Source organism: Eucyclogobius newberryi, unplaced genomic scaffold (genome assembly GCF_026437365.1).
Source record: "Eucyclogobius newberryi isolate DKJ021-1_F unplaced genomic scaffold, fEucNew1.0.hap1 SCAF_3, whole genome shotgun sequence".
In the NCBI taxonomy this organism is placed as follows: domain Eukaryota; kingdom Metazoa; phylum Chordata; class Actinopteri; order Gobiiformes; family Gobiidae; genus Eucyclogobius; species Eucyclogobius newberryi.
Window position 1 is genome coordinate 21,604,608 of NW_027315945.1, and position 15,245 is coordinate 21,619,852.

A 15,245-nucleotide genomic window follows, 5' to 3' on the forward strand; every position below is an offset into this window, starting at 1 on the left:
TGTTTTAACATTGCGTCGCTCACTATAAGGGGGCCGCCTCCATTAACCAGACTAATGTAACACATAGTGTGTTATAGTGGGTTTGACAAACATTTTGTGGCGCTATTTTTTAAAAAGAAACTTTGACTTAAGTTACTTGTAATCTGCATGTGTCAGTTGTATTGCACTCTTATTACATTTGCCAACATTGCATTTATTAAAAAACAATAGAGATTGGGATCAACAATAATTTAGTACACGTTAGTGCTGAGCTAATTGAAAATTCTGATATGACAACACAATTCCGTTCGCTACGTTGCTTTGTTCATTATTTAAATATGTTTTAGCTGTGTGATTATTTATTTTTGGCTTTTCAGTTGGATCAATTTACTTCAACACAAATAACAAAGTAATGTGACTTTTTTTTTACTCCACTCACCACTAGTGTAGGTTAAGCAAAGTTATACTGGTATGGGTTTGAATATGGTCATGTATAAAATGTGTTAGTCAATGGCATGGGCGGGTAAGATACTGGAAGTTAATGGGTGGGCGGTCATTTAAGAGTTTAGGGCTAGCTTAACCGCAGACACAAATTAGTCCCAGGGTGTGGTTTGAAGCTGTTCACGTCATGTTTCTAAACTGCTCCATCACCAAGCCACCAGAAATGAGATCCTGATTGGATGTAGACATGTTATTTTTCCTGTGGTAATCATGCCAGGCGCATGCAGTCTCCCGGGTGGGACAAGCGCTTAAACAGTATAGAATTGCAAGATAATAAGCATTAACACTTGAATCCTTGTTGAGGCCTCCCTTTTATTCCTCTGGAGGCCTGTAAGTATGTACATTTTGGTTTTAACAATCAACCATTCATCAGTAAAGAAAATATGTATAGCAATCCGTTATTTCAAGGTGCCATTTGATGCTACTGTAAATGTAGGTGAAGATAAATGCAAGTCTAGGTTTTTGTTCATAAAACTCAATTGCATCTTGTTGATGTTTTGATTTAGTGCCACAGACTTCTTTAGGTTGAAGAGGCAGTTCTGCTTTTAGCCGGTTGCACCTCTTTTAGACCTGCATCCGGGTCTAATTAAAATGTTAATGTCAGTGTCATCAGTGAGAATTACATTCGAGGTTCAAACTTTAATCATATCTGCAGAAACTAAACATGCCTTTGACGTCAGAGCAGCCGCAGAGCTCTTCGAGGAGAGCAAAAAGATTTGGCAAAAACTTCACAACGTTTGGGGGAAGACCAGAGACTGAGCCGTGGAGATGGTACTGGGGTTGATTTGCTCTCAGAGGGGAGTGGTGGGGAACAAACGGGGCTGAGTTTTCAACGATGGAAACACAGTCTGGACTAAGAAGACCCAGCCCTTTCTTGTTATGGTGTTGTTGCTACGGAAACTCATAAGCCCCTTCCACCATGAAGAAGCAAAGGAGTAATTTTGTGAGTTTGTGAGGAATAAACACAGCTCTTTGTAGAGGGCTGTTTAACTAAATGATAAATATGCATCGTAAAAACATTACTACTTAAATTATTCCCATTTCCAAGTGACAATAAAGGTTTTCAAGACTCTAGGGATAACCTTGGACATGCTGGAGCAACCCTTGCTTGGCATACTGTGATTTTTAAGTTTTTGGGCAGTCTTGGCCTCTCTGTTTAGACCAGGCATGTCCAAACTAGGGCCCGGGGGCCAAATGCGGCCCTCAGACCAATTTTTGTTGGCCCTCCAGTTTCCTGCTATGTTGGCCCAAACAACAAAAAGTAGTACTTTTTACTGTGAAATTGGGAAAATTCAGGCATATTGATGTTATGAAAACCTAATATTAATGTTCTATGTCTAATTAAAGGTGTGGAGGCTCATCACAATTACGTAAAATGCAAAATTTCAAATAATTCACTTTGTCATTCAATAAATTCGACATTGTCAAGTTGTTTGTGGCCCTCTGCCCTGTTTAAGTGTCAAAATGCGGCCCTTGGTGAAAAAAGTTTGGACACCCCTGGTTTAGACCCAGAGATCCAGCCCAAGATTGATATATTTTGAAGGTCTTTAACAGCGTATTAGAACTCCCCCATCACCCATTTCATCTTGATTCTTTCAGTATACCACCTGCTGACTCTCTCACTCTGTCCCTCTGTGGGTTATTCAAAGTCACCCAGACCACAGGGCCCCTAAACCTGTGTGAACTATAGTTGACATGTGTTCAATCATCCTGCCCCCTTCACAGGACAATACAGCATTTACCAACAGCCCATATGTTTGCATCAAGGAAACCCTGAAAGATTATATCATTACAGGCCAAAAGAGCACACATCAGGAACATGTGTGCCGTGCTGGACCCACACATTTGAGATGAATTGAAGGTGACACTCAAAGGATGCATTACAACTTTCTGAATATATGTGATTAGATGTGTTAATGAGGTAGACAATAACAGACTTGCCACAGTTTGTCAGCTTATCGGGACACCGTTGTTCCAATAATGGTGAACATTTGATTTTTCAACCGTATAAGGACTTACAAGCCAGTCTCAGTGCAAATGATGTGCCCAATTAAATATGCTCCTCCAGATTTACAGACCTTACAGGAACAAGCCTGACAAAATGGACATCCAAAATCTTTGTGTGTAACTGTTTTGAGCCCGGTACTTGTATGGACTTACTGTAATCTGATTAACCAGTTTTCTGCATGTTCCCGCACCTTAATCAAAATCAATGGGATGTTAAAGGAATATGGGTCTTTGATGGCAAAATTTTGACATTTAGGAGAATCATTAAAGACCAGAGCTGAGTGCTGCATGACATCTCCATTACACACACGTATTACAGATACTAATCACTTGCACAGCTGCTATTCATCTGAGGAATGAAGCACGTTTTTGTCGGGACTCATTTTGGTAACAAGCTTTTTTGTTTATCCAAAATATACCTTGTTTTCATTGTGTGTCAGTCAAATAAACCAATTTGGTAAAATATTTTCTTGTGGCATGTTCAAAAAGTAAAAAAATACATTGTTCAAAGACCTTTTAGTGTCAGTCCTGTGACTGTAATGTTCCTAGAAGCAATTTGTGAAAGGGCTACTCTGATCTGTGCTCTGGATTAGAGCCTTTGATGATCCAGGTACATGCAGGGTATAGGACTTAACATCCTAAATTATCCTGGCTGCCCGCTGTCTATGCACACTGCCATCCTTTCATTGTGCTCATTGGCCTTATCTGAACAGACAGGCAAACATGTGATATTAGCAGACACCTGCTAGTACACCAATGGGATAAGAAATAACTTTCACTTACTAATACCTTGTGATTGTTATTCCCTATCCTTCAATACTTTGATTTTCTAGTTTATTGATTCAGCATGTTTAAAGATAGATGGCTGTGATCAGTGTGCATAAATAATCACCTTGTGACCTGTCACCTTACAGGTCAAAGTTCAGGAACCCTGCTGGTGGCAGTTCAAGTGTCAGTCAGGGCCCTTCAGGCTTGTATCGACTGAAGCAGCTGGATGCTGTGTCAAAAGAATTATTTGTATGCAGGGAAATGCAATAAGTATGTGCCAAGACTACTAATTAGTCCTTCCTTAGGTCCTTCCAGGTAAACTGTTATGTGACATTATAGCAATTTGACATTTGGATTTAAATATTTTATAGGGGAAAAGGTTAGCAAACTGCCTCTGAGCAACATGGCTACTATCCATTTTACAATAACATAGTTTAAGATCAGCCCTCTTTTACAATGTGCTGTGGCAAGTTGATAAGGCATTACAGTGTCTGGAGGCACAGTGGCAGAGTGGCAGAGTGGCAGAGTGGCACAGTGGCACAGTGGCACAGTGGCACAGTGGCAGAGTGGCACAGTGGCACAGTGGCACAGTGGCACAGTGGCAGAGTGGCACAGTGGCAGAGTGACTGGCACTCACAACAAGAAGGTTGAACTCCCTGGCCTGACAGGACCTTTCTGTGCAGAGTTTGCCAGGTTCTCCTTGTATCTGGGTGGGTTTCCTCAACCCACACATGCACATGCAAAACAGGTTCCCTCTAGGGAAGTGTAGTTGCCCACACACTTCTGGCTATCATCACTGAAATTTCAAAATCTTACAATACAAGGTGAGTTATTTTTACACTACAATGCTCTTGTCATAGGGATGAGTCATCTTATGGGATGCCTGTTAAGTTAGTGATAAGGAGTTTTAAAAGAAGATCCATGGTGCCAAGGCTTGCACCATACAAAAGGCCAACACACACGTCCAACGCATCTTCCTGTTGCTTCATGTTCCAGTGGGCGAGGAGGTGTCTTATCCTCAGCCAATGAAAAGACGGAGGTTGCTGTCCACCATTGCTCTTTCATTCCTTCCCCAGCAGGCAGTGAGCAGATAAAGCTCCGAGGTTCATGCTGTTGAAGTGTAGATATATTTCATCTCTATAGGTTAAGGTGGACAATCCACAGCTGTTCCGTGTCCAGTATTTGCACTGCTTCCCCGCTGAGGGGCTCCTTGATCTCACACTTGGTGGCTCTTGGACGCCATTCAAAATGACTTGAGCCAGATTCATCAAATGTGTCAATTTCTCTGACGTACCAATAAGAGAAAACACATGTTCATCAGTGTATGTACATTTTATTTAATTTACTCATTGATATACATAACTATTTACAGCAGATTTTTATATTTGTATATATAAAACAACACATAGATATTAACGTGAATATAATAGATATTAACGTGAATATAAAGGAAAAAAGTGTAGAGAGAATAAAAAGAAATATAGGTTTGATAATGCTTTGAGCATTTATTTATTTACTGACCTTTATTTAACCAGAATATTCCCACTGAAATTTGGAATCTCTTTTCAGGGGTGTGCTGGCTCGTGCATGTTTTTAGTGGTAGGGGAAACCTTCACAGGCATTGGCAGAACATGCAAACTCCACACAGAAAGGTCCAGTGCTGTCTGGTAGTCCTTCTTGTCGGGTAGCGCCACCGTTCATACTTAATTGCAATTGCCAAATTGTTCTCTGTTTCAAGATGGACAGTAATTGCCTTGAGAATCCAGAATGATATCTCTCAGTATTTTTATACAGATCAATATCAGTCTGGTCACTGTTTACAATTCCTGTTCACAAGTTCAGATAGGTATGACTGACAATCAGGAACATACATGGTCAGTCTTTAAAGGTCTTAACATAACATGCAAAATCGACTTTTCAGAGCTTTTGACCTTCTTACATTGCTATTTGTGCTTCATATATGTACCCAGAGTGTTTTTTTGATTGATTCCCGCAGTGTTTAGCTATATTACAGACTATCTCCTTTCCTCGAATCTCCAAACTGACGGGCGGTGGGTGCAAGACCGCGTCATAAGGGCAAGCACGCGTCATTATCCCCCCCCCCTCCCCTCCCGCCTCCCGCCTGATATATATATATATATATATATATATATATATATATATATATATATATATATATATATATATATATATATATATAATCTGTTCTGCGCACGCTGTAGAATAAACACCAGATTTATTTAGTCTCAAAGTAGTCTCAAAGTAGTGTTGATCTGAAGTTCTATCGTTTCTCACTCACTGCCGCGGAGCTGCGCAGTGCGGAGCAGACAGCTGTGGGGCACAAACTACGTCACGGGTGGGCGGGGCACACACGCGCTCTGAGACTACGTCACGGGTTGGGCGGGGGAGCCAGATCACTCTTCGCAAGGGTGGGGGCGAATATCAAACCAAGCTGTTTGCATTTCCTGGTTGGTGAGGGGGTCCAAGGTCTGGGTGATTTTCTTAACTATTATGTTAAGGGTGTTGCACAACCCTTATTATTATCAATTATGCACTTAGGATAAACTACGAAACGTGAAAAAAAGCATGTTATGGCACCTTTAACAAAACAATACATGGCTGCTCATGAGGAAAGAAGACAGGAAAAAAAATATCACAGGGACTGAAAAACATTGCGGATTTTTTCAGATTCAGTAAGTAAAGCACGTATTGTTAATTTGAGGTGGTGGAGTAGTTGCACCCCAGTCTGTACATCAACCAAAAGCATGCACAATATAAATCCTCTATAAAACAGTAGTCCTGATCCAGCCTTGGACAAAGATCTGGAGATGGGTCCCTGGGCGCTGCACTGCCCCGACCACTGCCCCGACCACTGTCCCTGAGGAGATGCCTGAGATGAATTAAAGGATGGGTCAAATGCAGAGGACAAACTTTCCTACAGGGATAATAAAGTGTACCTTAACCTTGATCTAAAGTTTTATTTTGTTCCAAATAATAGATAACCAATGAACTCTGTTTCACAAGCTTTTTCTACTCTGTTTCACATGCAAAATAAACTAATCTGATACAGTACGGTTTGAATTTGACTCGAGGCACAACAGAGTGCCTGTTGACCAGACTCACTCTTTGTAAAATAATAATGAAGTGTGTATTCTGGATCTCAGGCAAGGAAAGTAACCTATGCTCCAGTCAACCATAACGTGTAACAGGAAAGTAATGTAAAGTAAGTAATGTGCATGGAAGCAAAACTTTGTTGCCAAGCTATAGCGCTTGGCCTTGTTTCGGAGAGGGCAACTTACACCTTGAGGGCAATAGGCTACTCATTCACATCTGCTAATCTCTTTGTTATATAAGATTTTACCTAGAATGTGACCAAGCCAATTTCCCTCGGCTGTAACTATCCAGGCAGTAGCATCAAGCATCACAGGATAAAACTGCTCACTTCACTCTATAAACTCTAGTCAGAACATCCACACCAGCACAGATTCAGTTTCAGCAGTTACAGTCCAATTGTGGTTAGAGACTGTCGTATTCACAAAGAAAATTAAGAGTCAATGATTGATGAGAAGCAGAATAGACAATGGGTGGGATGGTGCCAAAGAACAAAGCCAAAACAAATGTTGAGTGGGTGTAGTATACGGTCAGGTGATGACTGTGTTGTTGGAGATACACACACTGAGCAGAGTCCTGTTCAGCCTCAAGGTCGGAAGAACAACTAAGAGCCCAGTTGGAGCTCAAATAAATTGAAAATTCATGTTTAGCTGTCCTGTGTTATCAAGGCTATGTGTAAACAAAGCTGCAGACTGTAAAATGGTGGATGCTACTTTTCGAGTTTATCATACCATCTCTAGCACATCTCACAGACTCAACTCCTGGGATTTTCTATTTGGAGTATGCATGTTCTCCCTATGGGCTTTCCCTGGATGCACTGCATTAAACTTAAACATGCACAACAGAGTAATCCTCCAGGTAGGTGTTCCTGACCGTGATCCTGGCCCCACATCTGGAACAAGGTCCCCAGTATTCAGCCTCTGCTTCTGAGAGGTTAAATATAATGCAAATACAGAGAATGCATTTCTAATCTGTGGTCAATAAAGTCTATCGCTGCCTTAGGTATATAAAACCTTTCTAAACTTGGAACAACATAACGTTTTGAAATAAATTGTAGCATACGAAACATGACACAAAAATATATTTTACCCCTCAAAAGGACAGCATGCACCACAACAGTAGAATAGGCTGTGCAACCTTTAAATTAGACATATTCAGAATTTCAGACAGTATGTATTAAGTAAGTTCATTACAGGCCATCTGTGTAAAATGTACTTAACGTGTGTAGGACAGGTTTTTATGCTTTATTAAATTTGGTCAATTTGAAATCATTTGTTGTATGTACTGTATACCTGTTGTAAATATAAATGATAGTTTTACACCAATCAAGTAGCTATTTGTAGAGAAAAGTAGTGAAATCATTCTAGAGACAGGAGGCACGTTCGTGTTAAGCTGCGGTTTGCCTTGATGATCGACGCCAGTTGGAGTGCCTGATGAGATCGTAGAAAAAACATTAGATGAGATGAGTGACCACAGTGGTTGCTTGGTAATTTCCTAGTGTGATGTCATCAATTACAAACAGGAAGTCAAATAATTGACCTAAAAAATTGTCTATTCTGGGATAAAATGTGAATAATTTTTAGCAACTTTTGAAATATATTGATCTTGTGCTGCCGGGTGGTGGAGTGGTTAAGGCACAGCACATACACCAGGCTCCAAGTGCAGCCGGTCGCAGTGTCGGGATTTCGGATTCCGACTCCAACAATTCACTGCATGTCCTCCCTTCTCTCTCATCCCCCATTTCTCATTTCTTTGTCTCATAAAGCATGCGGCGGACCAAAAAATCTTTAATGAAAAAAAATATAAATATATATTTATCTTAACTCGATTTTAGTTCAACGAGTAGTCCAACCTGTCATAGGCAATGTAAAGGTGGGGTATCTTTTTCTTTTTAGGTAAAATAGTGAATTTTGTATTTTCCTCCAAAGTGTCTTGTGAAAGCAGGACAAAAATGTGGCCAATGCAGACAGTATTTTATTTTGTGTTAAGCCGGAAGTAAGATCATAAAGCTGATTTATGACTACCCTTAGTGGTAGTGGTCGTCGTTCACCCCAGTTTAATTTCACTGTCTTAAAAAAGCTCTTCAAAAACTATAAATGCGCCTGAAGTTAATGCATATGGAGATTAATTATGTGCTAAACAGTAACTAACTAGTTACCGTAAATAGACTTTAATTCCAAGTTCCTCCTTTCACGTTGTTAAAATCCTTACTCCAGCACAACTTTCAGTTTATATGCATCTGCCTAGTTAAAAAGTTGTTATTAAACTCAACGTCTATGTCATTTATTGTTGAACGAAAGAGTGAGCAGGGATCAATTATATGAGTGACGTTACAATGATGTTAGTGCGTCAATAGAGGAGGTGCCTTTGGTCATATTCACAGTGATGTGTGTAGCGCAGCAACAGAGAGTTGGCTGAGGCAGCGCAGTGAAAACCCCTGGGATGTCCTGTTTCGACCTCCGATTTCCCAACAATAAGCACCAACACATGCGCCTCGTGTCATTGCCTGCTTTTTTCTTGTCCTCCCCTTTTAAAGTCTTGGGTTACTCTTTCCTGTCGCTCTGCTGACCATCGCTGCCTCATCTGTTCCTGACTTCCCAGAGGGGATAACTCAAACCCAAAACCCTGCAGAGTTTAAACAAGAGTTTTACCACAGCAAAAATAAACCACTTTCTTCTCACTGCCCCCTTCGTAGGTTCGTTTCATTCTTTTTCTGAACCCCCTATTAAAGCTGAGAATAAATAAACGCCTGTGCCTCTGTTTATTTTGTATAGGAAGACCTGGCCACCACAGCGTTTCCTTTGGGATGCCTTGGTGCCAACATGCACACGCTTTGTTAAAACAACCTAATCTGGATCCTCTCTCTGATAATTGGTGAACTGTGTGGTTGTTAGTAAACTAAATCAGCTTTAAAACTCAAATTTCTTTTGACCAAAGCATATAATTTGAATCCCAGGATGCATCTCTCAATGTGAGAACTTCTCTCTCTTTCTGTGAAGTTTCTGTGAAGGTGATGCAGTGCAGATACCAGGAAGCAGTGTTTATTGCTCATACAAAATGATTGATTTGCAAATGGGTGTGTCATTGCCAAACATACTGTTTTAAGCAAATGTTAATGACCCAGGAGTCCCAGTGGCCACTAAAATGACTCTTTTTGACTCACTGGTACCTTGACAATCCACTAAATAAATGTTGAATTAATAACATTGATGAATGTCATGTCACATTTACTCTAATGTGTGAATGAAACAAAGGATTAAGGTGAGAACATGTGTCCAAAAATGATGATGCTTTGTTCTGAGGAATACGAAGCATTTTTGTATAGATATATAATAGGCTATAGATACGTATATTCTTCTGACTGAAACAAAACCCCTTTTTAACCTATACTTTGGAAAAGTGCCTCTCAGACAATGGCAACACAAAATATGTTTATTTTTACCAATACATAAAAATGTACACCCAATAATCGTATGTGTTAATGTTCTAAGGAGCTGTTGAAGGCAATTTCAGCATCATTCAGCAACATTGAAATTTGTTTTAGATTAATCTGAGTCTACAACATGATGATGTATTACCTGATTGGCACATAGGGCCTTTAGCTGTTAGCGCCAATGCTGTTAAGTCTGCATAAGTCTCCTACATGAGGCAGATATGTCCAGTTTTTGTTTTTATTTATGTAAGCTGATTGCTCTTTGATAGATATAGCCATTTAGCCAACCAACTCCTAAACACATGACGGCAATTCTTTTCACACTTTTATTGATGATATATGATGTTTTCATTGTGTGCCATGTGTCGGGATCTATATTCCCTAAAGGTTGCTTGCATTGTTTCCTTCCTACTTCCTAGTTTCTCTGTGTTTCTCTGTGTTTCTCTATGCTTGTCTGCTCTCACCAGTTGCCAATGTTTCAGTAACCTCCATTATATCATCATCATCATCATCATGTCAATACCGTGAAAAAACGAGAAAAAAAAATTGAGCAGTGAATTGTGTGGACAACAGACACAGGCTACCTTTTGTCTTGTAAAATCACTCCCAGCTTGTTTCCACTTTGCTGGCCACAACATTATTTAGGTGATAAAGAGAGCAGACTCCACTTTCTCGCTTTTCTGGGAATTGCAGACCTTTGTGTTTGTGGGTCTCAGTAAATGAGCAATTAATCACTCTCTCCAGTCCCTCTATCCAGTTACAATACAATCTATGAATATGTACTGTTTATGAGGCTGTAACAAAAAACAAAAACAACTTGTATCAAGTACAAAGCAATACAGTAATAAACAAATAAGTTATAGAAAACATTATAGAAATGTAAGATGTATACTTGAACATTTGCATATTATTAGTGGTTAAAGTTGCCGTTAGATCTATTTGCTATGATATTCTCTTTATTACCCCGGATAATTCAGCCAGAAGGTAGTTGGTTCCAGTACCATGCCTGGATAATTACAGAGTGATTTATTACCCTCTAAAATATCGGTTCAACCAATGACATTATACATTGCATCCCCAGGGTCAGCAATAGTAACAGACTAAATCGATCACAAATATTTATCATCAAGTCAATGTGTTCTTTACTGTGTTATGAAAAGCTGCTATTCTTCTAAGGACACTGACCTGAACTCAAATCGGAAAAGGATGCTTGGAGTGTCTAACGGACACTGACACAATTTTAAATAAAGAGATTTGGGGTTCACAAACTGTTGGATGCACATACACACTTCCAAGAACCCTGCACAGAGGATTTATTCATGGGTGCATCTTGAAAAGGGTTTTAAACGGAGATAGACGGTCTGTGGTACGTCACTCAGGCGGATCCATGAGAAACACATTTAGGACGCCCCGTGTGTGAGCGCATGGGAGAACTGCTACATTGGCTACATCTGGACGTGCATCCCTCCAATCTTCTTCAGAGAAAGGGAGCATTGTTTTGGGATAACACACAAACATCTTGCAGCTTTGCATGTGTGAGGATGCAAAAGAGGACTGCAAGGTTGAAATATAATAAAAATATTGTTTTAATTAATTAATTAATTAATTGTCTGAAGTCAAAATTCTCTAATAATATTGGATAATCCCTTTAGATGTAGCATTCATTGTTCTATGTAGGTTTTTGTAGGCAAGAAGTTTGGCATTACATCCTGAAATCTGTTGCTTGTTTCTTATTGTTGTTTGAGGTGGCTTCCTGTTATAGCACCTATCTTCTAACTATTAAATAAGTATTTGTCTCAGCTTTACAAATCAATTGAGGTGTATGATCACAGTAAATGACACCTTTTGAATAAAACCTGCACGTAAGTTTCAGTATTCATTTATAAGAGAAAATGTTATCTCAGCAAAGTTAATCGGTGTCTACATGGTCCTGGGATTACGCAGTACCGGTCGTCTTAACAACACTGACCCATGGTTGGCTCGTGACATCATTACTGGAGCTAATTAGGCTACTGAGGGAAAATCTCCTCCTCCTGAGCCCACCAGACCGCCTCAACAAGCCATCTAGGAAAGCCTGTGTTTGGGTAGAAACTCGAATAAATGTACGCTGGGCACAATAACGATAAACAATACATTTTAAGTTTTGCACAATAAAAAGTGTATGCATATTCTTTAGCAATTTCTGATTATAAATGTTGGAAATTACTTCAATTGTTGCAAAATACTAAAATTGTTGCAAATTACTTCAGTTGTTGAAAATTACTTGGATATTTGTTGAGAAAATTAAGTGTTTCTAAATTTGCAAATACAAGGGAAAGATTTGTTCTGCAAGAGATATATTAATAAATGTGGTAAAACCAAAATAAGCGTGTGTGGTGTGCTGGATCACCCTCATCGATAATGTCCAAAGGGAGCTTGTGTTAAGCCCATAAAAAAGGTGAAAAAACAAGGGTGTTTTTACTACTTGTAGGCGTGACTCTGTTAGTGGTTAATTGAAATGTCTGATGGACAGTGAAGAGACAGAATATGTAAAGACACAATAGCAAAAGGACATCACACCAGTATAATGTATTTGTCATGAAAATGTTAAAAAAGATGGTCTATCAATAACATTTTAAAACAAGTACTTTTTCCAACATAAACCTGTAACCCGATCATGTTGTAAATATTTGTGTAATATTATTGGATCAATATATGTCATATAACCCCTTTGCAAACCATTAATAGCATTTAACTTCAATAAAGCATGCTCTTGAACCTTTGCACTCATATTGGTAACTATTTTCTCATATCAAAACGTTGCCACTGGATGCTGTCACCGCTCGCTGTTCCATGATGCCATCCTTCTTTTGGCAGGACCCTCTAGCTTTAAGCTAATTGCTCCGCTGAGATCACTTCAAAGTCTGTATGGGCCAACTCAGAACTGACTGAGTCAAGCTAACACATGTACTCCACATTCACGCTAACACACACGAGCCCTGTTTGTCCACACTGCCGGCTCACATTTTCATGCACCATGTTCTACAATGGCTTTGCTTGAATTTGATTTACCAACTATTTGAAAAGTTCCAAGATTCTCTCTTAAGGCCCATAGTTGATGGAATATGTTGCATCCACGTTTTATGTCATTAAAATCCACAGACATTGAACTTATTAGGCCGCGGTTTTTTTATGACTTGGTTTACGGATCCGCCGCACTCAGATTATTGATTTCTAATTTATAAAATGAGAGCGCGTGAAGCAATTGTTCGCCAAAATCCTGCGGGAGTCATTTATTTTGGAAAGCATTGTACTGACGCTATGCCCGTATGGGGGATGCATGATGGGTATTTAAAATGGCGACACCACAGTGGGCAGCTCACAGAGCGCATAGCGCTCCATGGGCCAGTGTGGTTCCGTGTAACTGTTCTATCTGGAGGCCATTTCGTCTTGAAAAAATATGCAAGTGGTGATTGGCATGACACAGTTGGAGATATACTAAACAGACACCTGCCCGACAAAATATGTGACCGCAATGTCATGGAAATCACCTCCAAAATGGACGCTGTTGAAATGTCAACTCCGCTGTTCGTACTCAGAGACTTTGGTGCCAAATTCATCAAATGTGTTCTTTGACATATTTTTCCTGCCTGTTGCCATATTTCCTTGAATTATTATATTATACATAATATATATTGTATATATAAAACAACTTTTGAAATTGAAATTATAATTATATTTCGTTCACCTGTTCAATATATTTGATTTAAAAATCCGTAAACCAAGTAATAAAATAACTGCGGCCTTATTAACAAACTATCACTGAATATGGACAAAACTAAAACTATGGGAAATAGAATGGACAGTACAGAAATCAATATATCATTGGACAGTGTAAACATTAAACAAGTAGATTAAATTAGATTTTTAGGAGTTAAAATAATGGAAAAACAAAATTAAATACATTAAATATGTACGGAAAAAAAGTGTCTAAAAGTGTTGCAGTGCTTAATTAACAGAGCAAGACAGATAAAGCACTCAACATTCTTTATTGTTCACGAGTATTACCATAATTCACATACTGCGTTTGGGGTAACTATTATATCATAAATTTGCAGCCATTAGTTACACTCCAAAAAAGTAATTTGCTATATACACAAGGCTGAATGTCGATCACCCCACCATACCCCCTATAATGCCTGTTAAACATCTGGTATCTAAAGCCAATTGTAAAAATGTATGTGAAAATATTCCAAAACTCTTCGTTGGGAGGGAAGGGGCTTTCAAACTGAGAAATAAAATTGACTTTAAATAAATGAACGTGCGAACAACAAGGGGGGGAAATGTTATGAGAATGCTGAAAATTTTAATTAATATAAGAATATTAATACTAAATTTGATGATACAGTATCGATATCGTGGGCTGCTGTATCGATATATTGCTATGAGTCATTTTTTGTATAATTTCGTCATTTTGTCACTGCGCTACAATTTGGTTGCTTGTTTTAAGAAACAAACCTTGTTTACGTAATCTATTTGACATTATGACAGTTTTTATTATTAAAATGTGAGTATTTCATTTTGAGTTTCTGCAAGTTGTGGTTTAACAAAGAAATATGTTCTATTCTTTAAAAATATAGTTATATATTGTAGAATATCATGAGCAATATATCAATTATTGCCTGTATCGCAAAATGGTGATATTATTTTACCGTGAGTCGTATATCACATCGAATCATGAGGGATCCTGTGATTCCCAGCCCTAGTATCAACAAAGAGGCAGAGACATCATTTTGTTGAAGCCAGACTTCCATCAGACAAGTTTTTTGAAATTTATTCAATCTCATCTTAATTCTCAGCACCGTATTTTCCGGACTATAATAGTTTTGGTCGGGGTGCGACTTATATTTATACTTATATACTTGATATTATTTGTTATTTTCACACTTGCAACCAATTTTCATACTCCAGTGAAAGTTATATATGTTTTTCTCTTCTCTATTATGCATTTTTTGGCTGGTGCGACTTATAGTCCGGAAAATACGGTCCTTTTTTCCAGCTCTTGTAGTGTTGACAGATTGTATCATTAAAGTCCATATTTCCAACAGGCTCGCCGCACTCCCAAACTCTCCAGTAGGTGTCTTAAAGGATTAGAAGGACTCTGTGAGGTTGGTCGGCTGCAGCTGTTATTCAAAAGTCTGTTGGATCTAAGCTGGTTTCAGAGAAAGAAAGCCTGTACATTTATGAGATCATACAAGTGATTAATAACCTGAAAGTCAATTCATATGCTGTTTATACCACTATCAATTGTCTTGAGCCACTTGACCCTGATGATTGCAGAAAAAAATAGATAAAAATAGATCAACAGCACTCTAATTACTCTTTTAAAAATATACCTTATGGAATGAAAATTACATCATAATAATAAGCATAATTGATCCGCTTGAATAGTATGAGTAAAACCAGC